This window comes from Hemiscyllium ocellatum, chromosome 6, assembly GCF_020745735.1.
Source record: "Hemiscyllium ocellatum isolate sHemOce1 chromosome 6, sHemOce1.pat.X.cur, whole genome shotgun sequence".
Classification (NCBI taxonomy): Eukaryota; Metazoa; Chordata; class Chondrichthyes; order Orectolobiformes; family Hemiscylliidae; genus Hemiscyllium; species Hemiscyllium ocellatum.
This window is the reverse complement of record NC_083406.1, coordinates 111,064,329-111,090,157: the sequence shown is the minus strand read 5'-3', so window position 1 is coordinate 111,090,157 and position 25,829 is coordinate 111,064,329. Positions and strand designations below refer to the sequence as shown.

At 42.5% G+C, this 25,829-nt stretch overlaps 1 protein-coding gene across 2 annotated transcripts in view; it reads left to right on the top strand.

Annotated features, from left to right (window-relative positions):
- LOC132816868 (interleukin-5 receptor subunit alpha-like) overlaps window positions 1–25,829 on the top strand; it is a 66,729-nt gene that overhangs the window by 3,970 nt on the left and 36,930 nt on the right. Inside the window, exon 1 of one of the 2 annotated variants that reach the window (XM_060826857.1) lies at window positions 16,934–16,981. The exons of the other annotated variant lie outside the window; for it this stretch is intronic. The gene's annotated coding sequence lies outside the window, so the exon portion shown is untranslated. Of the gene's footprint in view, window positions 1–16,933; window positions 16,982–25,829 lie in introns of those variants that run through there. 2 annotated transcript variants of the gene reach the window in all.

Sequence of the window (25,829 nt, the reverse complement as noted above, 5' to 3'; positions counted from 1 at the left end):
CAAGTCAACAATCTCATCCACAACCAGAACCATGAATCTTCTCGAATTCTCTGAATACCCATTTGGTTTTGTGTCATCTGTGAACTTGGAAAATTACATCTTTCACCAGATGAGAATCATTGATATATATTGTACTCAGAGTGCAGCAAAGTGCAGATCTTTCCGGAACCTCACTAGTCCCAGCTTGACAGCGTGAGAATGAACCACTCTAATGTTGCACAGTGGTTAGCATTGCTGCCTCACAGTGCCAAGGACCCGGTTTGATTCCAGCCTCAGGCGACTGCCTGTGGGGAGTTTGCACATTCTCCCCCTGTGTCTGCATGGGTTTCCTCTGGTTTCCTCCCACAGTCCAAAAATGTGCAGGCCAGATGGATTAGCCATGGGAAATGCAGGGTTACAGGAATAGGATAGGGGTTGGGAATTGATAGGTTGAATGGCCTGCTTCCACACTGTAGGGATCCTATGATTCTGTTTCTGTATGTTTGCTAGTCCTTAATTCATGTTATTGCTTGATCTCTTGTTCCGAGTGCTTTAAATGAGCTAACTAATCTCCAGTGTTTATTTTTTGTCAAAAGCTGCTTGATTTAAGGGATTTTTCTGAATTTGTCTTCTCAAGCAGTGCTTTTGTACCCGCAAGCAATATGCTATTTCTAAGGTATCGTTTGTTACATGCTAACCAACAAGTTGTAAAGGTATTAGTTAGGTAGGGCCATCACAGCCAGGACAGAGACTAAAACAAAAACAGAAATTGCTGGAGAAACACAGCACTTTTGACAACATCTGTGGAGAGAAAGCATAACTTAGTGACCCTTCTTTAGAACAGTTAAGACTAATCTTGTTCATCTGTCATTAATTGTTGAGAATTCAAGCGAGTTCCTCCTTTCTTCCATTCTGTGTCTCTGTTGCTGCTCCAATTCAATCCCCTTTCTAAATCAGAGGGGTATTTGTCCAGCTCAGATATATGAGGGCAATGAATTTACAATGTTGATCCTAGCATTCTAAAACTATTCCAGAGATCATGAATGCACCATTTATACTTTTCCAAATGATCTGAGATTCTGGAATAGTTTGTAGCATTTTGTCATTCAGTATCGGTAGCACTGAAGAAAAGTGAGAGAGAGAAAATTGGGGATTACAGGCCGGTGAAAATACTGATGTCTTGTATTGAGTACACCTTAAACAAAGCACTCAGAAAGTTGGAGTATGATCAAAGTCAGCTATTTTGTATATACTTGTGATGTATGCACATCACTGGTTGGCCAGTGTTTATTGTTCAGCCACCATTGCCCTTGAGCAGGTGGTGGTGAGATGCCATGCCTTCTTGAACTGCTGCAGTCCATTTGGTCTAGGTAGACCCACAATGTTGGCGAGGGGATTGCAACATTTTTGACTCAGTGACAGTTAAGTGAGAATGATATTTTTCCAAGTCAGGATGGGTGAATGGCTTGGAGGGGATCTTGCAGATGGTGGTGTTCCCATGTATCTACTGTCCTTGTCTTTCTAGTGGCCTTGGGTTTGTAAGGTTTAGATCAGAATGGTGCTGGAAAAGCACAGCAGGTGAGGCAGCATCCGAGGAGTAGGAAAATCGACCCATGTTTGAACCAAGACTATAATGAGGTCAGAAGCTGAGTGGAGAAAGTGAGGACTGCAGATGCTGGAGATCAGAGCTGAAAATGTGTTGCTGGAAAAGCGCAGCAGATTAGATTAGATTACTTACAGTGTGGAAACAGGCCCTTCGGCCCAACAAGTCCACACCGACCCGCCGAAGCGCAACCCACCCATACCCCTACATATACCCCTTACCTAACACTATGGGCAATTTAGCATGGCCAATTCACCTGACCCGCACATCTTCGGACTGTGGGAGGAAACCGGAGCACCCGGAGGAAACCCACGCAGACACGGGGAGAACGTGCAAACTCCACACAGTCAGTCGCCTGAGGCGGGAATTGAACCCAGGTCCCTGGCGCTGTGAGGCAGCAGTGCTAACCACTGTGCCACCGTGCCGCCCACTGAGCATCCAAAGAGCAGGAGAATCGACGTTTCAGGCATTCTCCTGTTCTTTGGATGCTGCCTGACCTGCTGCGCTTTTCCAGCAACACATTTCCAGCTCAGAAGCTGAGTGGCCCTGGCAGAATCCAAATCAAAAGCAAGAGCTGCTAGATATCACTGTTTATGATTTCAAGAGTAGAAAGCCCTTCCTGATGAAGGGCTTTTGCCCGACACGTCGATTTTCCTGCTCCTCGGTTGCTGCCTGACCTGCTGTGCTTTTCCAGTACCACTCTGATCTAAACTCTGGTTTCCAGCATCTGCAGTCTTCACTTGTGCCTTGGTATTTGCAAGGTGCTATCTGAGGTCTCTTGGTGAATTTCTGCAGTGTATTTTGTAGATGGTACACACTGTTGCTACTGAACCTCAGTGGTGGAAGGAGTGAATGTTTGTGGATGTGCTAACTTTCCAGTTGGTTACTTTGTCCTGGATGGTGCCAAGCTTCTTGAATGTCATTGGAGTTACACTCATCCAGGCAAGTGTAGAGTAACCCATCACACTCCTGATTTGTATCTTGTAGATGGTGGACATGCTTTGGCGAATCACGAGGTGAGTTACTTACTGTGGTAGTTCCAGCCTCTGTCTTGCTCTTGTGGCCACTATATCTAGATGGCTGGTTCAATTCAGTTTCTGGTCATTGGTAGCTCCCTGGATGCCACACTTGATCAAGTACAGTCTTGATGTCCAGGCTTTACTCTCACCTCACTCCTGGAGTTCAATTCTTTCACCCATGTTTGAACTAAGACTATAATGAGGTCAGAAGCTGAGTGGCCCTGGCAGAATCCAAATCGAAAGCAAGAGCTACTAGATACTACTGTTGATGATTTCAAGAGTAGAATGGTAGGGCAATAAGTGGCTGGAGTATCCTTATTAAGAGCAACAAAAAAAGGAAATTGAATTTGACAAATCTATTAAAAGTATTTTTTTCGATGGTGTAACTAATTGGGTAGTAAATAGGACCTTGGTGTTCCTAATCCATTCAATAAAATGTCACAAGAATAGGTTAGTATACAAAGCAAGGGCTCATTAATTTAAAGGGTAATGCATTAATAAATGAAGATTTGATTTATGTAGCCAAAGCAGAGAATAATGGTAACTTGGTAGGTTGTCGCTAATGAGAGCCACAAAATTCAAGGTAGCAGATGGAACATAGTGTGTGGGGAAGTGTAACAATATTCATTTTGATACTAAGAACAAAAATGGCAGAATATTTTGTAAGAGGTTTGAACACCTGTCTGTACTCAAACAAGTAGGTTAGAATGCAGTTAAAGTAACAATTATGAAAGCAAGTAAGATTTATTACGAGGAGACTGGAGTGCAAAAATAAGCAATTTTACAGGGCTTTGGTTAGATCACTTGATTGCAAGGTCCAGTTTTGGTATCCATCGCTAAGGAAGGATGCATTTACTTTAAAGGTGAATAAGCAAATGTTGTCTAATTTAATTCCTGAGGTGAAGAGACTATCCTATTGTGAGAGGCTAAACAAATTAGGCCCAAATCATCTGGAATTTATGTGAGTCGATCACATTGAAACTCAGATGATACTAAAGCTGCTGTTACCTCTGAGAGGCTGTTTTTCCTGGCTGGAGAATTCACAAGACTGGGACAGAATTTCAGGATAAGGGTTTGATCATTTAGGGCTCAGATAAGGAGGAATTATTTCGCTTCAAGGCTTATGAATTTTTGGAAATTTCTGACTACTGATGGTCTATCAGTTAGTATTCTCAAGGCTGTGAAAGACAGAATTGCGGTCTGACAATTGGGGAGCAGATGGGGAAGTGGAGGTGAAGTTGAAGATTAGATATGATAACATAAACAGAGCAAGTTCGAAGAAGTGCACAGTCTTGTGGGATGGAGAAGATTGTATATATAAGATAAGGTATCACCATGATAGATTCAAACATGTGGACGAGCGATTCTTATTTGAAAAATGTAATGGACTAAGGAACTGGAAACTGCTGTAAAGACAATGCGATGATATATGAGCAATCAGCACTTGAAGCAAAGTGGAATATTGCAACAATATTTTGGATGAAGCCTATCATAGGTAAAAGAATGGGAGAACAGCAGGCAGTCAAGTCTGGTAGTTAATACATATACAGTAGTACATGAAAGGATGAAATTGTCTTTCCAAGTACTGCACAGGCCAGTAATATCATTCTTGCCTGTGTGACTCACTTTACACACAGGATAGTAAATTGACAAACCAAGGTTTTAAGTGAGTGAGTGTTTGTTGGTTTCTAGAAAGCGAAACACATCATTTTTCATCTGAATGCAAACAACATCTGGTAATTCCATGTGATTCATGTTGATGCTCTGCAAATGAGTACAAATGTTTTACTTTATGAAGGCATTCCCTACTTTAAGATGGTTACACTCCGCACTCTACAAAATGAGGCAGAAACATTATTGTCAAGCAAGAGTTTAGCAAGGGAGAAATTCAATATAGGATCTAGTATAATAGTTGAGGGAGGCATGGTCCTTGTCCATCCCACATATTAGTTTGATCTTTAATGTGTACATTTTTAATGTATAACTGTTCCTTATTGCTGAGAAGCTATTGCTCTGGTCTCCTGTCTTAATGCTCACATAGTACTTGATTCTGACGCAAATTAGTTTTGCTCACAATTGCAAGCTAAGACATCTGCCTTTATGAATGTTTGCTGATATGTGTCTTTCTTTGAAAAGGGTTTGTGCTATAGTAATTTGCTTTGCAAAGAAATGTTGGCGTATATTGTGAAACTATAAGATCAGAAGAAAAGGAACAGGAGTAGGCCTTTTGGCCTCTCTCTCTCTCTGCAGAAACTGTTGGAAACTCCAGGTGAACTGATGTTACAACTGGAACTTTTGAAGACATCTCAAATTCTTTGATGGGGTGGCCAACAGCTGCCGTTTTGAGCTGGAATATTCTCGTACCCATGAAGTGGGGCTGAGGGAGTTTTCAAGCTGCTTTTAATTCCTAGAAGAGACAGACTCCATTTGAATCACTTCCATTTTCCATTTTGCAACATAGCAGAAATGAAACAGCTTAAAGAAGTGACAAAAATGTGAAGCTCTGGGCCAAGGCGGACCTGAAATGAACAGTGTTTATTGATTTAAGGGGAAGCTAGTTAATTGAGACAGAAAGGAATAGAGGGTTATAATGGTAGATTAAGATGAAGAAAATGTCAGAATATGTATGTGGTTGGAACAACTGTCTTGTTTCTGAGTTATGCATTCCATGTAATGCTCCAGGAACTCAGTATTACAGCCAAATCTGATCCTGCTGTCCATCTGCAACTCTCAGTGTTATGAACCCTGGCTGAACAAATATTTGGGCATGATTTAATGGTCATGCCCATTGGCTACAAAGCTGATCTGAACCCCAATGCAGACCACTTTATTAGATTACTTACAGTGTGGAAACAAGCTCTTCAACCCAACAAGTTCACACCAACCCTCTGAAGAGCAACCCACCCAGACACATTCCCCTACATTTACCCCGTCACCTAACACTACGGGCAATTTAGCATGGCCAGTTCATCTAACTTGCAAACCTTTGGAGTGTGGGAGGAAACCGGAGCACCCGGAGGAACTCTGCGCAGACAATGTGCAGAGAGTTGTCCAAGGTGGGAATTGAACCAGGTCTCTGGCGCTGTGAGGCAGCAGTGCTAACCACTGTGCCACGCCGGTGTTACTTCAGGACAAACGAGTACTCACCTGGACAGTTTTGGACCTTCCAGTGAATTCATTCCCAGGTAGAATAGAAATTGTACCCTGCACCCCCTGTCCTTGGAAACTGCAGGCCAATCAGAGGCCAGCATCTCTCTGGTACTCACAGTGCTACTGTGATCTGTGGCCACTGCTGGTACTCCGCTCAGCCCTTCACTGGGGATATGTGATGCATCCTTGCCAAAAGGTAAATGAATTTATACTGAAGGAGACCTGTTGGCTGGGTGGTGTGTGAGTGAGCTGCATAGGGGAAATTGACAATAAGGATTGTCTTCCTCTGCCCTGATGAAAGGTTCCAACCTGAAACGTCGACGCCCCTTCTCCTCCGACGCTGCTTGACCTGCTGTGATTTTTCCAGCTCCACTCTTTATCCACCCTTCCTCTGTTCTTAATCCTGGGATATTTAATTGGGGCTGTCTGCAGGGATTTCCCCCACCACCCCCCTCTACCCAATCCCCTCTAACAAGCAATAAGTGCACCCAACCAGATTTTCTGAGTGAATTTCACAGATCCCATGTCCCACACCTACAGCTGGTAGAGATGAGGACCTTTAAGTGAGTCTTAAATGGTTACTTCTGGCCTCTGGGCAGGAAAATCCGTTCCTAACCTCCCCACTCTGAGCTTGAACAAAGGATACTGGTAAGAAGTGGGATCTTCACTCTTTCCCCTCTTATCTCATTCCCCCACCCCCCCAAACCACCCCCCCTCCCCCAATCTGGTGAGGTCGGGATATTAAATCCCGTTATTGGAGTAGGTTAGAAGTTGGGGTCAGTGAGGGACAGTTGTGAAAATTTGGAAAGGCAACAGTGATTATTTCTTTCTGAACTGCAGTGGTGACATAAAAGGAAATCAAATCATATCCTGTGCCTGGAATCAGACTGATGAGTCACGGTGAGTGAAAATACTCTATGCTCAGCGAAACCATGTTTTAATCACACCGCTTGCAGATCAGTTTTTATATCTGGCATTATAGTTCCTTAAATCATCTGATACTCAGTGTTTAACCTCATGCTGTTAATGGCAAATAGCATTCATATCCCTACATGATGCTGGCAGTCTTTCTGCGGCAATGAGAGGTGGAAATGGAGTCCATGGTTGAGAGGTTGGCTTCCATGATGGTCTGGGTCATCCACACAACTTTCTGTAGTTTTTTTATGGTCCTGGGCAAGAGCGAGGCCAACAATATCTGCAACCGAGTGATTCTGGACATAACCCCAATGATACTTAATTGCCATCACTGAACCCCCATTTTCAGCAATCCCAGGGCCTGACATTGACCAGGAGCTAATCTAACTGGCTATATGAATGCTGTGACTATTAAGAGCTAGCCAGAGGCTAGGAATCCTGGTGACAGCAACTCATCTCCCAACTCCACAAAGAAAGTCCTTCTACAAGGCACAAGTCAGGAATGTGATGGAATATTTATCCAGGTAAGGGCAAGCACCAACAAACATTCAAGAAGCTCAACACATTCCAGGCCAAAGCATCTGTTTGGTTGACACCTCATCCATCAAACTAAACATTCACTTCTCCATCATTGACACAGTAGCAACTGAGTGTGCATGTTTCAAGGTGCACAGCAGTAATTCTGCAAGGTTTCTCAAAAAAACACCAAATAAAACCATCTGGAAGGACAAGGGCAGTAAATACATGTAAACACCAGCTAGATGTTTTTATCCAAACTGCACATCATTCTGATTTGGAAATCTTGCTACCATTCCTTCACTGCCACAGAATCAAATTCCTGGAATTCCCTACCTCCCAGTACAGTGGGTGTATCTGTGTCAGAAGTACCTAAGTACTGTGAAAGGTTTTGTTTTGCAAGCAGTACAGGCTAATCATAATACATAAGGACATACAGATTAAAGGCGTTTAGACAGAGTGAGGCATATAAGGTTTCAACTGCACAAATGTGCACAAAAGCTTGGCCAACATTAAATTGAAATTAGAGTGGTCCATTCTGCAATCTAATAACACAAGGGAAGAAACTGTTCTTGAACCTGTTGGTGTGTGTGTTCAAGCTTCTGAATCTTCTGCCTGATGGGAGAGTTTGGAAGAGAGTATTAGTGGGGTGGGAGGGATCTTTCATGATGTTGGCAGCCTTTTCACAGCAACAAGAGGTGTAAATGGAGTCCGTAGATGGGAGGTTGATTTTTGTGATGATCTGGGCTGTGCAGAACAACTTCTGTAGTTTCTTACGGTCCTGGGCAGAGCATTTGTCGTATAAAGCTGATTATATTCTATGGTGCATCTGTAAAGTTTGATGAGGGTCCTTATGGACATGCCAAATTTCCTTAGCCTCCTGAGCCTTCTTGACTGTTGCATCAATGTGGCAGGTCCTGGAAAGTTTGTCGGTTTTGTCACTCCTTGGAACTTGACCCTCTCGACCTTCTCCACCACAGCTCCATTGATGTAGATAAGGGCATGCTTCCCTCCTTTCCTCCTGAGATCAACAATCAGTTCTTTTGTTTTGCTGACATTGAGAGAGTGAGATCATGATCATTGCACCATGACACCAAGCCGTCTATCTCCTGCCTGTATTCTGACTCATCATTGTTTGATATCCGACCGACAACGGTGGTGTCATTAACAAATCTGTAGATGGTGTTCCTACAAAATTTGCCTACACGGTTGTGGGTGTAGAGAGGGTATAGACAGGGGCTGGGAATGCATCCTTACTTGGCACCAGTGTTGAGGATCATTGTGGAGGAAGTATTGTTGTCTATTGTCACTGATTGTGGTCTGTGGGTCAGGAAGGTAAGGATCAAGTTGCAGAGGCCACAGCTGAGACTTAGGCCTCAGAGTTTTGAGAGTAGTCTGATGGGGATTAAGGTGTTGAAGGTGAGGTTGTAGTCAATAAGTAGGAGTCTGGTTGGAAGAGGAACTAGGGATGGATCACAGTTGCTGGACGAGTCAGTGATGCCCCACTTTCCATGGAATAATAGAACATTGGTACTTTTATAACAGTCAATCCTGGCTAACTGATGGCTTCAAAGGAAACTACATTTCAAATTACGTTAGAATAAAGGTATATCTTTTGAAGGCATTTTCACTCCCCAGAATGTTTGACAACACTGTGGCTTTAAAAGGTGCATTGTTTTTTTTTGATGAAATAATAGTGAGACTAAAGGGATGGGTGGTTTCCTTCAAAGCCAATAAAATAATCAGTTTGTGAGGCCTTGGTTTTTTTTAAAGTTAGAACAATAGAAGCAGCATGAATGGGTGGGGTCAAGCTACCACAGTACCAGGATTTTTAGTTCTAGCTTTCAGCAGTAGCTGGGGTCTTGAAGCTGGATGTGGAAGCTCTTATTCATGTCTCTGTTACAGCTAAAAGTTGGGGTTCTCTTCCTGCTGCTAGAATCACATGTGAGACAATCTATTTTACTGAATTTGTCTTTGCTAAGGGTGTGTTTATGGAATGTTATTCTATCGGAGCAGTCAATTAGTAGTTAAGATGTAGATATTGTTTTGTTAAGTATTTCAATAGAGTCATGGTTAAACTAGTTCTTTTATTTTTGTTTTGTCTGTATTTCGATTATAGCGTATGAATAAATTATGTGTTTGTTTAAGGCTAACAGTGTGACCAATTGAATTGCATCCAGAGTTCAAAGGCTTACACTTATTTTTAAAATAAGCAAAAACCTAGGCTATCTTCTTCATATATTTTGAGAGAGTTTTGGTCTGGTCTATAACAGGTGTAAGACTGTTTCTGTAGAAGATCAGGATTTGTCAAAGGGCACTTCTTTTTTGCTAACCCCTTTTGATTTCCAGCATGTCAGTCATCCTTTGCTGATTTACTAGCAAAGCATTTCCAGTAAATCCTAATGTTATAAACTTTCGCAATCAGGGCAGGTGTTCCTTTTTGTAATTGTCTTTGTATTCTACTTTCAAACCATCTGTCATGTTAAACCGTGTCACTAGACTAGTAACCCAGAAAACCATGCTAAAGTTCGTGGGTGATGGGTTCAAATCCCACTATAACAGACTATGGAATTTGAACTCATTAAAAAAATTCAAAATAAAATCCTAGCCTAAAACTGACCATGTAACTATTGTCAATTGTTGTAAAAACTGACCTGATTCACTAATGTACTTTAGTCTAGTCTACATGCGACTACAAATCCAACACAATGTGACTGACTTTTACCTGCGCTCTGGTCAATTAGAGATGGGCAATTAAAGCTGGCCTGAGCAGTGACATCGACATCTGGTGAATGAAAGAAAGAAAGTGCTGCTAATCCACGTCAGCCTTTACGTTAATCAGAGATCCTCCTGTGTATACATGCACTTCAGTTACTTTGGGGTTTTGTGAATCTGAGATGAAAAGCAAGAGGTACATTTCAATTATGTCAATTTATTTGTTCTCCGTCAATCCCCCAACAACTGAATATCTAGGTTGTTGGACGAAGGTTCCAAAGACCTCTCCCATTTTTGTTATCTCAGCCAAATAACTTGGTCAATGAATATCAAGTGTCTGTTTATGTTAAAGAGCTTCTGTGATACACCAGGTCTTGACATGCTTGCTAACCCTCCACATATAATCTCAAAGATTGGATATTGTGTTCACTGATCTCTCATTAGCCCTTAATTTCTGACTTCCATAAACTTCACAAATTATATTCACAAATACCCACGTGGCTTTTCCATCTCATGTGGCATTGCTACTACCATCATATCACTCAAAGACAAGATGATGTTGTATCATTCTTTAACCACATTCCCCCTCTCTGTCCCGATATTAAATCTTTTTTGCCCATCACTGGAAATAGAAGTTTATAAAATCATGAGAGGCACGCATAGGGATAATAGTCAAGGCCTTTTCCCCAGGGTACGGGAGTCCAAAACTGAAGGTCACAGGTTTAAAGTGAGAGGGGAAAGACTTAAAAGGAGCCTAAGGGGAAACCTCTTTATGCAGAGGGTGGTGCATGCATGGACTGAGCTGTCCGAAGAAGTGGTGGAGGCTGATACAATTGCAGCATTTAAAAGACATCTGGATGGGAAAATGTATAGGAACAAACAATGACTGCAGATGCTGGAAACCAGATTCTGGATTAGCGGTGCTGGAAAAGCACAGCAGTTCAGACAGCATCCGAGGAGCAGTAAATTCTGCTGTGCTTTTCCTGCACCACTAATCCAGAATTATGTTGAGTCTAAGATTAGCTTCTGGCCATATGTCTTTGTCATCACCAAAGCTGTCAATTTCAATCTCTGGACGTCATCCAACTCTGTCTGTGCCTGAGTTCACCTACTGCTGAAACACACATCCCTCCCTATGTTTCCTCTCAACTTGACAACTCCAATACAGTCCTGGCTGGCTTCCCATCTTCCAGCAGGTGAAAGTGGGTACTGCAGATGCTGCAGTTTACAGTCAAGTTTAAAGTAGTGTTGGAAAAGTACAGCAGGTCAGGCAGCATCTGAGGAGCAGGAAAGTTGACGTTTCGGGCAAAAGCCCTTCATCATGAGACGTGGTGTCAGATTTAATGTGATTATCATCCAGTGAAGTGTTTTAGCATGTTTTACTGCATTGAAGGTGCTATTTTATGTGAAACATGTTACTGATAACCATGAAGTCATTGTTACCCTTGTCTTCATCACCATTTACCCAATATAATGATATTCTTGCATTAAATGTATTGCAACATATATTTTTGAAATTAAATGTCATCTCCTCTAACTCATTATCTCAATGAACACATTAAAGGAAAATGTCTGTAGCTTTTTATTAGAATGAAAAACAAATGGTTTCATTCTTGCTGCAGTGGCTAATTATGACTTACTTGAGGCTTTTACATGATCTTTTCAGCCACCCTTGCTTGTGCAGTTATAAGAAATCTGTCTCATAATGAGTAAAAATTGATGTGTAATAACTGTTTTGGAGTTAGATAGTGAACGTGTGTTTTCTTTTATAGTCAGTTTCCAAATCTCCTAAACTTCTGGACAAATATATTGCGCTTCCACACTGATAGAGGTTAAAAACAGAAAGCGATAGAGAAAATTAGTAGGTGGCGGCACAGTGGCTGAGTGGTTAGTACTGCTGCCTTACAGCGCCAGGGACCCGGGTTCAATTCCAGTCTTGAGCGACTGTCTGCGTGGAATCTGCATGTTCTCCCCGTGTCTGCGTGGGTTTCCTCCAGGCGCTCCAGTTTCCTCGCACAATCCAAAGATAGCACTGCTGCCTCACAGCAACAGGGTCCCAGGTTCAATTCCTGCCACGGGTGACTGTCTGTGTGGAGTTTGCACATTCTCGCTGTGTCTGCATGGGTTTCCTCCGGGTGCTCCGGTTTTCTTCCACAGTTCAAAGGTGTGCAGGTCAGGTGAATTGGCCATGCTAAATTGCCCATAGTGCTAGGTGCATTAGTCAGAAGGAAATGGGACTGGGTGGGTTACTCTTCAGAGGGTTGGTGTGGACTGGTTGGGCCGAAGGGCCTGTTTCCACACTGTCGGGAATCTAATCTAATGTGCAGGTTAGGTGAATCGGCCATGCTAAATTGCTAAAGGTATTGAGGGATTTGTAGGTTAGGTGTATTAGTCAGGGGTAAAAATAGGATAGTAGTAGAATGGGTCGGGTGAGTTACTTTTTGGAGGGTTGATGTGGACTTGTTGGGCTGAAGGGTCTGTTTCTACACTATAGGATTTATATTCTTCTATTGTATTATAGGTCTGGCAACATCTGTGGAGAGAGAGTAAAAAGTGAGGTCTGCAGATGCTGGAGATCAGAGCTGAAAATGTGTTGCTGGTTAAAGCACAGCAGGTCAGGCAGCATCCAAGGAACAGGAAATTCGACGTTTCGGGCCAGAGCCCTTCATCAGCCCTTCATCAGCCCTTCCTGTTCCTTGGATGCTGCCTGACCTGCTGCGTTTTAACCAGCAACACATTTTCAGCTCTGTGGAGAGAGAAACAGAGTTAATTGTTCAAGGCTGAGATAGCCTTTTTTCAGAAGTCTTTTGAATGAAATGTACAACTGAGTGTCAGACAGACATAAAAACAGAGCATTAAGACACTATTCCAAAGAGAAACAGCAGATCTATCCTTCAAACAATATCTTGAAACAATCTCATGGCTATTTGTGGAATTTTTGCCAGGCGCAAATTCTCTATCATGTTTCCCACACTCCAGTCATGACGGTACTTTAATTAATTGCTAGAAGTGCTTTGGGAAATTCTTGGATTGTTAAAGGCATTGCATGAATGCAAGTTTTTTTTGCCTCTGAACTACGCATCGGAAAACCAACTTGAGGCTCTGGGAACATGGGTTCAAATCCCATGACATCATTTGATGGAGTTTAAATTCGAACAATAAATCTGAAATATAAAGTGAGTCTCAATTATGGTAAAAAGAAAAATGTCGGTGCTTCTGGTCAAGCCCATGTGGCAGCACAGCGGTACATTGTCAGGCAGGATTTGTCTTGGGTTGCCTCATCAGGTAACCCCATGGCACCTGGTCAAAAATAGGCATGCCAACTTCCTGCTGGTTACCATGTACCATCCTCCATTAGGTGATGAATCAGTGTTCCTCCATGTTGAACAGCACTTGGGGGAAGCACTGAGGGCAGCAAGTGTACAAAATGTACTCTGGATGGCAGACCATAATGTCCATCATCAAGAGAAGCCAAGCAGCACTGTTGATTGAGCTGGTCAGGACCTAAGAATCAAAGCTGATAGAATGAGTCTGTGGCATATGGTGAGGGAACCAACAAGAGAGAAAAACATACTGATCTCTCCCTCACTGCCGATGCATCTGTCCATGATAGTATGGCTAAGAGTGACTGTTGCACAGTCCTTGTGGAGGTGAACATGTTGATATCACCATCCATCATGTTGTGTGATGCTATCACCGTGGTGAATGGTACAGACATCGAACTTCAGGCTCCAAAGATCGAGCAACGTAACCCTGGACATCTCTGTGGCCTTGAGAGCTGGCAGCAGTGATATTAACTCCAGCACAATCTGCAACCCCATGGCCCCAGCATATCCCCCACTCGATCATTACTATTAAGCCAAAGGATCAATCCTGGCTCAATGAAGAGTGCAGGATGACATTCCAGGAGCAGCATCAGGCATGTCTAAGTGAGGCATGGTGGCTCAGTGGTTAGTACTGCTGCCTCACAGCGCCAGGAAGCCGGGCACGATTCCAGCCTCAGGCGACTGTCTCTATGGAGTTTGCACATGCCCCCCATGTCTGCGTGGATTTCCTCTAGCTGTTCCAGTTTTCTCCCACAGTCCAAAGATGTGCAGATTAGGTCAACTGGCCATGCTAAATTGCCCATAGTGTTCAGGGATGTGTAGGTTAGGTGCATTAGCCAGAGGCAAATATAGGGTAGGGGGAATGGGTCGGGGTGGTTATTCTTCGCAGGGTCGGTGTGAACTTGTAGGGTCGAAGGGCCTGTTTCTACACTGCAGGGATTCTATGATTTTATGTTAACCTGGTAAAACTACAAAACAGGTCTCCTTCCATGCCAAACCACATGAGCAGCAAATTGTATAAAAGGCCACAGAAAACAGATTGAATCTAACCTCTGTGATCCTGCCACACCCAGTCATGAATGGTGGGGGACACTTAACAAAGTCACTGGAGGAGGAAGCTCCACAAGTATCCACCATCTTCAATGATAGGGGAGCCCAGCACATAATGCAAAAGATAAGGCTGAAGCTTTCACAGGAATCTTCAGCCAGAAGTGCCAAGTAAATGGTCCATCTTGACCTTCTCTAGAGGTCGCCAGCATCACCGATACCAGACTTCAGCCAATTTCAATCACTCCATGTGATATACAGAAATGGCTGGGTGTAGTAGATATGCAAAGGTCATGGACCCTGTCAACATTCCAGCCATGGTGCTGAACACCTGTATTTTAGAACTTCCAGGAACAGTGAGACATAGGAACAAGAGTAGGCCATTCAGCCCCTTGAGCTGTTCTGTCATTCAATAAGATCACAGTTGATATGTAGCCTAACTCCATATGCCTGCATTGTGCCCATATCCCTTGATATCCTTGCTTAACAAAATATTGTCTATCTCAGATTTAAATTTAACAATTGAATTAGCATTGACCAATGTTTGAGGAAGAGACCAAACCTCCTCTACTCTTTGTCTGTAGATGTGCTTCCTAACATCTCTCCTGAATGGCCTGGCCCTAATTCTTCGATTGTGGTCTATTATCTAGGATCTTGAGCCAGTGCAACTAGATCATCTTTATCTACTCCGTCTTTTCCTGTGAATGCCCTGAAGGTCTCGATTCGGTCAACACCTAACATTCTAGAGAATAAAGGCGTAATTTATCTAATCTCTCATCATAAATTAACCCCTGAAGTCCAAGCGTCATCCTTGTAAACTCACTTGAACTCCCTCCAGGGCTAAAGCATCCTCCCTATAGCATGGTGCACTGATCTGCTCACAGTACTCTGAGAGAGGTATATGAATTGTTTTGCATAACTGCAGCATAACTTCTGCATTCTTATACTCCAGCCCTTTAGAAATGAATGACAGTACTCCATTAGCCTTATCAAATATTTTCTGCAGTTGGTCGTAGCATTTTAATGAGTAATGCATTTAAACCACCCCCCACCCTCTCCCTCCCAAATCTCGTTGGGCATCCACTGTATTTAATTTTGTGCCTTTCAAAACCAAAACATGCTTTTTTTTCTAAAAAAAGTAACCTCACATGTGCTTAGGTTAAAATCTGTTTGCCACAGCTTTGCCCAATTGCCTAATCTATCAAAATTTTTGTTGCAATTTTATGCTGTTGTCAACATTGTCTACAATGCTGTGTCTTCAGCAATTGGATATGTGACTTTTTATGCCATTATCCAAGTTGTTAATGAATACTGTGAATAATTAAGGCCTGAACATGCAACACTGTGGGACACTATTACTCACAACCCACTAATTTGACTACTTATTCACTATTATAATTCTCTGTTTCTTTCTACTCACTTTCAATTATTTGCTTATCAATGTCAGTAATTGCTTCACTTGGCTAACAGTCTCTTGTATGGGACTTTGTCAAAAGTCATCTGGAAGTCCTTATAAACATCATCCATTGATTTACCTCTGTCCACCACATTTGTCACCTCTTCAAAAAAGCTCTATGGAGGTTTATCAGGCAAGACCTACACTTCATGAATCTATACTGACTCTCCCTGATTAACTGGAGTTTTCGAGGTAATCAGTTGCCCTAATATTGGTAATAGACTCCAACAATTCCTCCATCACAGATGTTAGGCTAACTGGTCTGTAAATCCCTGGTTTCCTTCTGCCATCCTTTTTAAAGAATGGAGTGACACGAGCAAATTTCTAATCCAGAAGTACAACTCCTGAATCCAGGGAACTCTAAAAGATTATGATTAGGCATCGGCAATTGGCTCTCCTACCTCAACTGATACCAATGGTTGGAAACCATAGTGGTGATTCATTAATCTGCATTACCATTAATGTCCCCATTATTGATCATTTACTTCAGCTAATTTTATTGAGACTTTATCCCTGGTCTTCTGTTAATTTCTTTGAGACTCATAGCAGGCTATCTTCCTTTTCTGCTGTGACTATTGAAGCAAAACAATCATTCAGATTGACTGCATTTCCCCATGGTCATTGACAATATCCGCACTCCCAGTCTTTGATGGACTAATACTACTTGTGGGCGGCACGGTGGCACAGTGGTTAGCACTGCTGCCTCACAGCGCCTGAGACCCGCGTTCAATCCCCGACTCAGGCGACTGACTGTGTGGAGTTTGCACATTCTCCCCGTGTCTGCGTGGGTTTCCTCCGGGTGCTCCGATTTCCTCCCACAGTCCAAAGATGTGCGGGTCAGGTGAATTGGCCGTGCTAAATTGCCCGTAGTGTTAGGTAAATGTAGGGGTATGGGTGGGTTGCGCTTCGGGGGGTCGGTGTGGACTTGTTGGGCCGAAGGGCCTGTTTCCACACTGTAAGTAATCTAATCAACTCTTAACCAACTGCTCTCATTTACATAGCTATACATTTTCTTCTTATTGTCTTTTATGTATCTTGCATGTTTCCTGTCATTATCCTTTTTAACTGCTTTTCTAAGTTGCTTTGTGGCTCTTGCCACACCCCGAGCTGTCAAAATAAAGTTGATACTGTGGTGTAGATATTTATCTTGCAGTCTGCAATGAGTGTTCTAATTTTAAAAACCACCAGCTGCTCTCTTGCTGTCTTAGTCTGAGGGTTCTGGTTTCAAACTCATTACAACCATCTGAGCACAAAGGTAAGTCTGGAATTCCAGAGCAGTACCAAGGAAGTGCTGAAGTTTCACAGGTACCAGCTCATGGTGAGAGTATTGTGTGTGGTTCTGGAATCCACATTATGGGAGGTGTGTGATTGCACTGGAGGGAGGGTGCAGAGGAGACTTACCAAAATGTTGCCTGGCCTGGAGAATTTCAGTTATGAAGAAAAATTGTTAAAAATCTCACAACACCAGCTTATAGTCCAACAGGTTTATTTGGACACACAATTATTTGGAGTACTGCTCTTTCATCGGGTAGCTAGTGGAAGAGGCTCATAGGACACAGGATTTATAGCAAAAGATCATAGTGTCATATACTGATACGATATATTGAACAAACCTAGATTGGTGTTAAGTCTTTCATCTTTTAGAATGGGTTGCAGATTTCGGTTGATTAATATGTAAATCCAATAACTTCTTTCAAGTCACATTATCGAGATAATTTAAGGCTTTATTGAAAACAAGTGTGATATGTCAGCTCACACAGTGCATTAAAGGTATGAGGTTAGAGACTGTATGTATTCCAATCTTGAGTCAGACTGATTCTATTTCCAAAATAGGAATTTATAAAATGATTATGAAAAATATTGACTGCCTACAGATTATGTGCTTTTTGAACAAGATAGAATATATCTGCAAATGCAATTCTGCAAATGCAAATTCAACCCATAGCCTTATATGAGTGTGTGTCTGTGCATGCAAGGGAGAGACAGAGTGACAGAACGTGTGTTCGCGCGCGTGTGTGTGTGAGAGAGAGAGAGAGACACTCTTGAAAACCTGCAACCCATTCTAAAAAATGAAAGACTTAACAGTAATCTAGGTTTGTTCAATATATTGCAGCAGTGTATGACACTATGATCTTTTACTATAAATTCTGTGTCCTATGATCCTGCCCCAATACCTGCCTGATGAAGGAAAAGCACTCCAAAAACTAGTACTTCCAAATAACCTGATGTCGTGTGATTTTTAACTTTGTCCGAGACATATAAGGCTATGGATAAAGTGCTGGAAAACGGGATTAGAATACTTAGGTAGTTATTTTTGACTGGTACAAATGGATCAGGCTGAAAGACTTTTCTCTGAGCTGTAGGCTTTTATGACTAAATGACATCTGCACTTTCAGGTAGATGTGAATGATCACGTGAAGCAGTAAGAAGAAACGGAGGTCATTTCAGCCTGGTATTCTGGAAGCCATTTATTCCTCAATTCCAGTGAAACAGATCATCTGGTCATTGCCTCACATCTGCTTGACTGAGCTCACTGTGCCAGACTTCTGACACTGAAACAGTGACCACGTTTCAAAAGTACTTAATTATCTGTAAAATATCATAAATCACTTGTTGTCATGAAATGCATTATGTAAATGCAAGTTTCCTTTCTTAGAAAGCAATATTGGGTGCTTTCCATAATTGGTTAGGCTGCATCCGAGGAGCCTGACCTGCTGTGCCTTTCCAGCACCACACTCTTGGCTCTAATCTCCAGCATCTGCTGGACTCACTTTCACCTGCTTTCCCTAATTGACAGGGAGAAAGTGAGTACTGCAGGTGCTGGAGGTTAGAGTCAAGAGTATGGTGCTGCAAAAGCACAGCAGGTCAGGCGGCACCCTGATGTTTCGGGCAAAAACCCTCAGTTGTCAGCACAATTAATACCTCTGTCATTGCATAATCATGAAGAATTGTGCACTAGTTATAGCTCATCTCTTACATGTTACAAGTTGAGGACAGCTAGGATTATTTTGACATTGCCTGATGGTACTAAGTACATAGAGACTAAATGAATGACAGCAAATTGGTAGCTTACTTGACAGCTCATTTTCATTCCTGAAGAAGAGCTTATGCCTGAAACATCTATTCTCCTGCTGCTCAAATGCTGCCTGACCTGCTGTGCTTTTCCAGCACCACGCTTTCAAGCTCACTTTCATAATTGGAACTAAAAAGTTGGAGAGGCATTAAAGGACCACTGACTGACTATCGTCCATCTTATATTATCACATACACACAAACACTACCTCACAACCTGTGTTTCTTAAATACCACACAAAGTTACCCTCAAGGAGAGTTGTTTGTTCAGCAGAGTCAACTTTGAAAACATTTTTTAATTCACCAGTATCTGCTGCTTTGTTCGAACAATGTAAATGTCCATGTCACTAATATTTAACACACTGCCAATATCCAAATACATGTATTTCTGTTTGCCAGATGCTTGTGCTTTAAGTAGGAATGATAATATTTTGAACAGATGTTGTCAAGTCAACATTGTTCCAATTTCCATTTATAATCTTCCCTAAGTTTTTGGTAATGTGACTGCTGCATTCATGCGTAATATAACAGAGATTGTATGTAAACATGCACTCCTCATGTCACTCTATGCCACAAAACCCATTATGTTTTGAAATTCTTGCTTCTTCCCTCATGGGACATGGGCATTGCTAGCAAGGCCAGTATTTATTTCCATTGCTAATTTCCCTGTTTTAGAATCAGTCACATGGTCTGGAGTCACATGGAGGTCAGACTAGGGAAGAATATCAGATTTCTTTCCCAATAAGAAAGAAATTAATTTTTTAATGTCTATTGATAGTGGTTACTTGGCCGTCATTAGACTCGCTTTTACTTCCAGACTTTTCATGAAATTCAAATGTCATCATCGGCCATGGTTGGATTTAAAACCATATCACCAGAGCATGACCAAAACAGAAATTGCTGGAAAAACTAAGCAGGTCTGGCAACATCTGTGGAGCGAAATCAGAGTTAACATCCGATGACCCTTCTTCAGAACAGTTCTGCCTCTGATTTTTCCAGCAATTTCTGGATTTGTTTCTGATTTATAGCATCCACAAAACCTCTGGGAGTTTTTATTTCTCCAGAACATTAACCTGGGATTCTAGATTACCAGCTCAGTGATACACACCGTTCAAGGTCAAGGAATTTGTGACACAAATGCCCATACTTTTCCTTAGGTGGATCTGCAGGAATTATTAGCCATCAAAACCAAAATTATCTTAATTGTGGTCTCCCAGTTGGCCGCTGCCTTAGCAAGGGTTAAGGACATGCTTTCAGAATTAACGTCTATTGTCCCAACAAAACTGATATGCCCTCGACTACTTACTTGCCAAAGAGGGTGGAGTTTGCGCCATAGTTAATGTGAGGTGACGCCTTTAGGCAAGTCTAATTCTAGAGCGAATTATACAATGGACGGAAGAGCCTTGGGAAAAGTTGATGGGCAGAGAGATCTGGGAGTGCAGGTCCATTGTACACTGAAGCTTGCTGCACAGGTGGTTAAAGTGATCAAGAAGGCATATAATATGCTTGCCGTCATTAGACGGGGTATTGAATGTAAGAGCTGGCAAGTCATGTTAATATAGTACAAGGCATTGATTCAGATACATTTAGAACACTGTGTACAGTTCTGATCGCTACATTATTAAAATGATGTGGATGCTTTGGAGAGGGTGCAGAGAAGGTTTATGAGGATGTTGTCTGGTATGGAAGGTGCTAGCTATGAAGAGAGGTTGAGTAGGTTAGGTTTACTTTAATTAGAAAAAAAGAGATTGAGGGGGGACCTGATTGAGGTTTACAAAATCATGAAGGGTAGACAGGGTGAATAGAGACAAGCTTCTTCCCAGGGTGAAGGATTCAATAACGAGAGGTCATGCTTTCAAGGTGAGAGGTGGAAAGTTTAAGGGAGGTACACGTGGCAATTACTTCACACAGAGGGTGGTGGGCATCTGGAACACATTACCAGCAGAGGTGGTGGAGGCAGGCACGGTTGACTCATTAAAGATGCGTAGGTGGGGAGCAGAGGGATACAGATGCTTAGGAATTGAGTGACAGGTTTAGACAGTAGATTTGGATTGGCTCAGGCTTGGAGGGCTGAAGGGCCTGTTCCTGGGCTGTAAATTTTCTTTGTTCTTTGTTCTTTGTTCTTTGTTCATTAAAGGCAAATCCATGATGGTGGTTACTGACCTCATCGAGGATATTACCAGGCATGTAGATACCATCTGTACCTTCGTCAGTCAAATGACAGAAGGCGTGGGATGGGGGGATTGGAGTTTTGGCTCATGGTTCAACTGTTTGATAAATTTGGCCATGTATAGTGGTATTGTTTTAGTTTGTTTCTTTGCTGGCATTGCTATTGTTAAATATATTATTGCTAAGCTAATAACTTCTTGACAACATTAGTTCCCCCAGAAAATGCTACTTCTCCATCTGAATGAAGATGAGGAGGTATGATTGCCTATCCCTACTTCCTCCTCAGAGGCGAAGGATGTATGGTAGTCTCTAGCGGCCATTTGATTGGACTGATCTAATCTAGGCCCTCCCATCCTATGGTGTGTTCATGGAATGACTAAAGGGGGGAGATGAGGATCTGAAATCTGAATACAGGCTGAAGTAACTAGTTGTTATCAGGAACAGCTATTTAATACATGTTCTTACTAACATAGACAGCAATAAAATGGCTTCTTATTGCAAATAACATGACAAAATGGCTTCCAGGCTGCAAATTGACAATTTTGCTTAAAGCTGCATAAAATGGCTTTTAACGCCAGTGGTTAGCACTGTTGCCTCACAGCACCATAGCCCCAGGTTTGATTCCAGCCTCGGGCAACTGCCTATGTGGAGTTTGCTCATTCTCCTCGTGTCTGCATGGGTTTCCTCCAGGTACTTCGGTTTCCTCCCACAGTCCAAAGATGTGCAGGTTAGGTGAATTGGCCATGCTAAATTGCCCGTGCATTAGTCAAAGGGAAATGAGTCTGGGTGGGTTACGTTAAGAGGGTTGGTGTGGGCTGGTTGGGCCAAAGAGTCTGTTTCCACACTGTAGGGAATCTAATCGAAAGCTGCATAATTTACTTAATCATAGTCTGTCTCTACAGAGAATAGCAGACAATGCTTCCTTTACAGCAAAGAAATAACTCAACTAGATAAGACACTACTGGCCACCCTAAATAATCTTCAAGTGCAGCTGCAGAGACTAGGTTCATGAAATAGAGTACTTGGATGTTGAAAAATAAAGTTGGTTCCCAGGAAATATCATTGGGCTAAGTTGCTGTCAAGAAAAGTATTTTATTAAAATTGATCGATAATTGTTTGAATGTGCTCTATGATTATGGCCTGTACCTCTCTTTAAGAAAAATATAAAAATGCCTTTGTTTTAAGCCATGTGTGCAGTTTCTCCGAGGAACACGGAAGTGTTTAGCCCCTGTGTTACAGGACTGAGATTGAATAAAGTGCGAAATCTTACAGAGCCAGACCAAATTTCAAGTGTTTATTGACTGATCGTGGAACCAATAGACCCCTCCCATGGGTAAAGATCTTCACAATTGCAGTGAATATTAGAATGCTTCGTGTTACTGAGTGTCAAAGGGGCATCAAAGATTCAGGGGAGACCACCTGGAATATTCTGTCATTAGAAATGGTTCTGAGGGAGCCCTCTCTGATGGTTCAATCTGGACTACATCAGCATGTGAACCTAAGGTGTTTGCCCACAATGTACTCAGCTTTCAACGCTGATTAATTTAGAACAAGTTCAGAATTGCAGCCCTTCCAATAAATATTGACACCTCCATCACTTTCAGATCTGCTCCCCTCTGCCAAAGTCCTGATCATTCCCTTATTCCCATCCATTCCAGCCCTCTATCCAGGCACTGATAACTCTCCTTATCACTTTCCATTCTCCTCAGTGTTGTATAAGACAGTGAGTACCTGAAAGGGTTCACTGACTCCTCAAGATAAGCTCCATCCAGCAGGCTCAGAAGGACTGTTCCTGTGAGAAACCAACCACTATTCTAAAACAGTTCTAACGTGTCTGTTGTTGTCATGCTAAACCTGCTTCTACCTCTTGCCTTCCAAGCTCCCTTCCCTCCAGCCTCACCCCCCTTCCTATTTATCTCTCTCCCACTTACCACTCCCCCTCCCCACCAACACCAACTCCCCCCACCACATCCAACCCCACTCCCACATTCCTGATGAAGGGCTTATGCCCAAAGCGTCGACCCCCCTGCTCTTCGGATGCTGCCTGACCTGCTGTGCTTTTCCAGCGCCACACACTCTGACTTTAACTCTCTGGCATCTGCAGTCTTCAGTTTTTCCATATAGCTAATGGTAATGTGTGCACACTCTTAACCAAAACCCAGGAGCCCATCTCATGTATCAAATGTATTGTAACTCGGTATTAATTGCCTTGTAATAAAACAGCTATATTGAACCTTCCTTCTATTGAAGACTTCATGTGAGCATCCTTTCCAGCATGGTTCCAGAAATTTCGACCAATGTTACTAAAAAGGGATTATTAGCAATGAATCTACTAATGGCATCTCAAGTGGTTCCAGAGAACATTATCATAGAATACCTGCAGTATGGAAGCAGGCCATTTGGCCCATTGAATCCACACTGATCCCCTGAAGAACGTCCTGCCCAGATCCACACCCTGTCCTATCCCTGTAACCCCTCATTTCCCATTGCTAGCCCACCTTGCTTACACACTGTTGGCAATTTAGAATGGCCAATCCACCTAATCTTTGGACTGTGGGAGGAAACTGGAGCACTCAGAGGAAACCCATGCAGACATGGGGAGAGCATCCAAATTCCACATAGATAGTCACCCGAGGCCCATGGGTAAATGTGAGGGTTATACTTTAGTAAAAGAAACAAGGGCAGGACCAATCCAGGTATGGACCTGGTGAGTGTGATCTAGAGATGTAGGCACACGGTTCCTTGGAGTCAAGATTAGAGTGGCGCTGGAAAAGCACAACAGGTCAGGCAGCATCTGAGGAGCAGGAAAATTGATGTTTCGGGCAAAAGACCTTTATCAGGAATTTTCCTGCTCCTCAGATGCTGCCTGACCTGCTGTGTTTATCCAGCACCACTCTAATCTTGACTCTAATCCCCAGCATCTACAGTACCCACTTTCACATAGTTATTTGAAGTTTATTTCATGTGTAGACAGTATGGTTAAGAAGGCAAATGGCACACTTGCCTTCGTTGTTCAGCCCATTGAGTATCGGAGTTGTGATGTCATGTTGAAGTTGTACATGATGTTGGAGACCACTTCTGGAATACTGTACAGTTCTGGTTGCCTCGCTATAGGAAGGGTATTTTTAAGTTGGAGACGGTGCAGATAAGATCTACCAGGATGTTACCAGGACTGAAGAGTTTGAGTTATATGGAAAGGCTAAACAGGCTGACACTTTTTTAACTGAAGCATAGAAAGTTTAGAGGTTTATAAAATCATGAGGGGCATGGATAAGGTAAATAGCAAAGGTTTTTTTCACGCAGGTTAGGAGAGTTCAAAACTAGAGGGCATAAATTTAAGGTGAGAGAAGAATGATTTAAAGAAGACACGAGGGGCAACTTTTTTACATAGAGGGTAGTTCGTGTGGGGAATGAACCACCAGAGAGAGTGATGGATGCAGGTAGAGTTATAACATTTAAAAAACATTTCGTCAGGTACATGGATAGGAAAGGTGTAGAAGGATATGGGTCAAATGCAGGCAAACAGGGCAAGTTTAGCTTGAGACTCATGATGATTAAGGACAAGTTACACTAAAGGGACTATTTCCATGCTGTACAGCTGGATGACTCTATGACTCCAGTCCCAATCACAAACAATGACATAGATATCCTGATGTAAAATTCCTTGGAGGCTTTGAGGAATGACTGACCATTTAAATCTTCACACGCTGGATGTTGGTCATCTATAATTAGCTCTGAATTTCCTGTAGATACCTTTGCTTTCCTGCCTGCTCACTTTTCTCTCTCTCGTCCGCTGCTAACCACCCACCACAGAAAGCCTGTGAATGAAAGCTGTGTTCTTCCAGCCTCCTGCCTGTCTACCGGCTCATCTCTGACATTTCTATGCTCTGCCCCTCAAGTTTGGAGGGAAATGAGTTTGATACCTTCAACAGGGAGAAAGTGAGGACTGCAGATGCTGGAGATCAGAGCTGAAAATGTGTTGCTGGAAAAGCGCAGCAGGTCAGGCAGCATCCAAGGAGCAGGAGAATCGACATTTCAGGCATGAGACCTTCTTCGGGAATGCCTTCAGGAGCCTTCTTCCTGAAGAAGGGCTCATGCTCGGAACGTCGATTCTCCTGCTCCTTGGATGCTGCCTGACCTGCTGCGCTTTTCCAGCAAAACATTTTCAGCTTTAAACATTAGATGCAGAGTTTCATGGCTCCAGGAGGCTTGGTTTTATTTACAATTTGTTCTCTTGCTTTTTTGAAACTTTAAATCTCCTCAGCCTCATTTGGAAGTTGCAATCATAAATCTTTCTGGTTTAGAAATTTCCATTGAAGAGAATATTTGGGAAATAGTATTTCCCCTGGGGATTCTTGTCTTTTTCTCATCTATTTAATGAAAGAGAAAATGAAACAAGGAGCTTTTCTGGGAAAGCAGTTCTATAAATCAACATGGGAATTGATTCACAAACATTTTTTCACTGGAATGTACGAGATCGAGAGTTGATCTGATAGAAGTTTATAAAATAATGAGGAGTATATTGAGAGTTGATGATAGTTGTTTTTTCCCCTAAGATGAGGAATTCCAAGGCGAGGGAACACATTTTTAAGATAAGAGGAGAGAGATTTTAAAAAGACATACGAGGCAAATTTTTTACAATAGAGGGTGGTTTGAGTATGGAATGAACTTCCTGAGGAAGCGGTGGAAGCGAGTACAATTACAACATTTAAAAGACATTTTGATGGATACATGAATAGGAAACATTTGGAAGGATATGGGCCAGGAGCAGGTAGTGGGACTGGCTTAGTTTGGGATTAGGTTCTACATGGACTGGGTTGGACCGAAGGGTCTGTTTCTGTGCTGTATGACTCTATGACTCT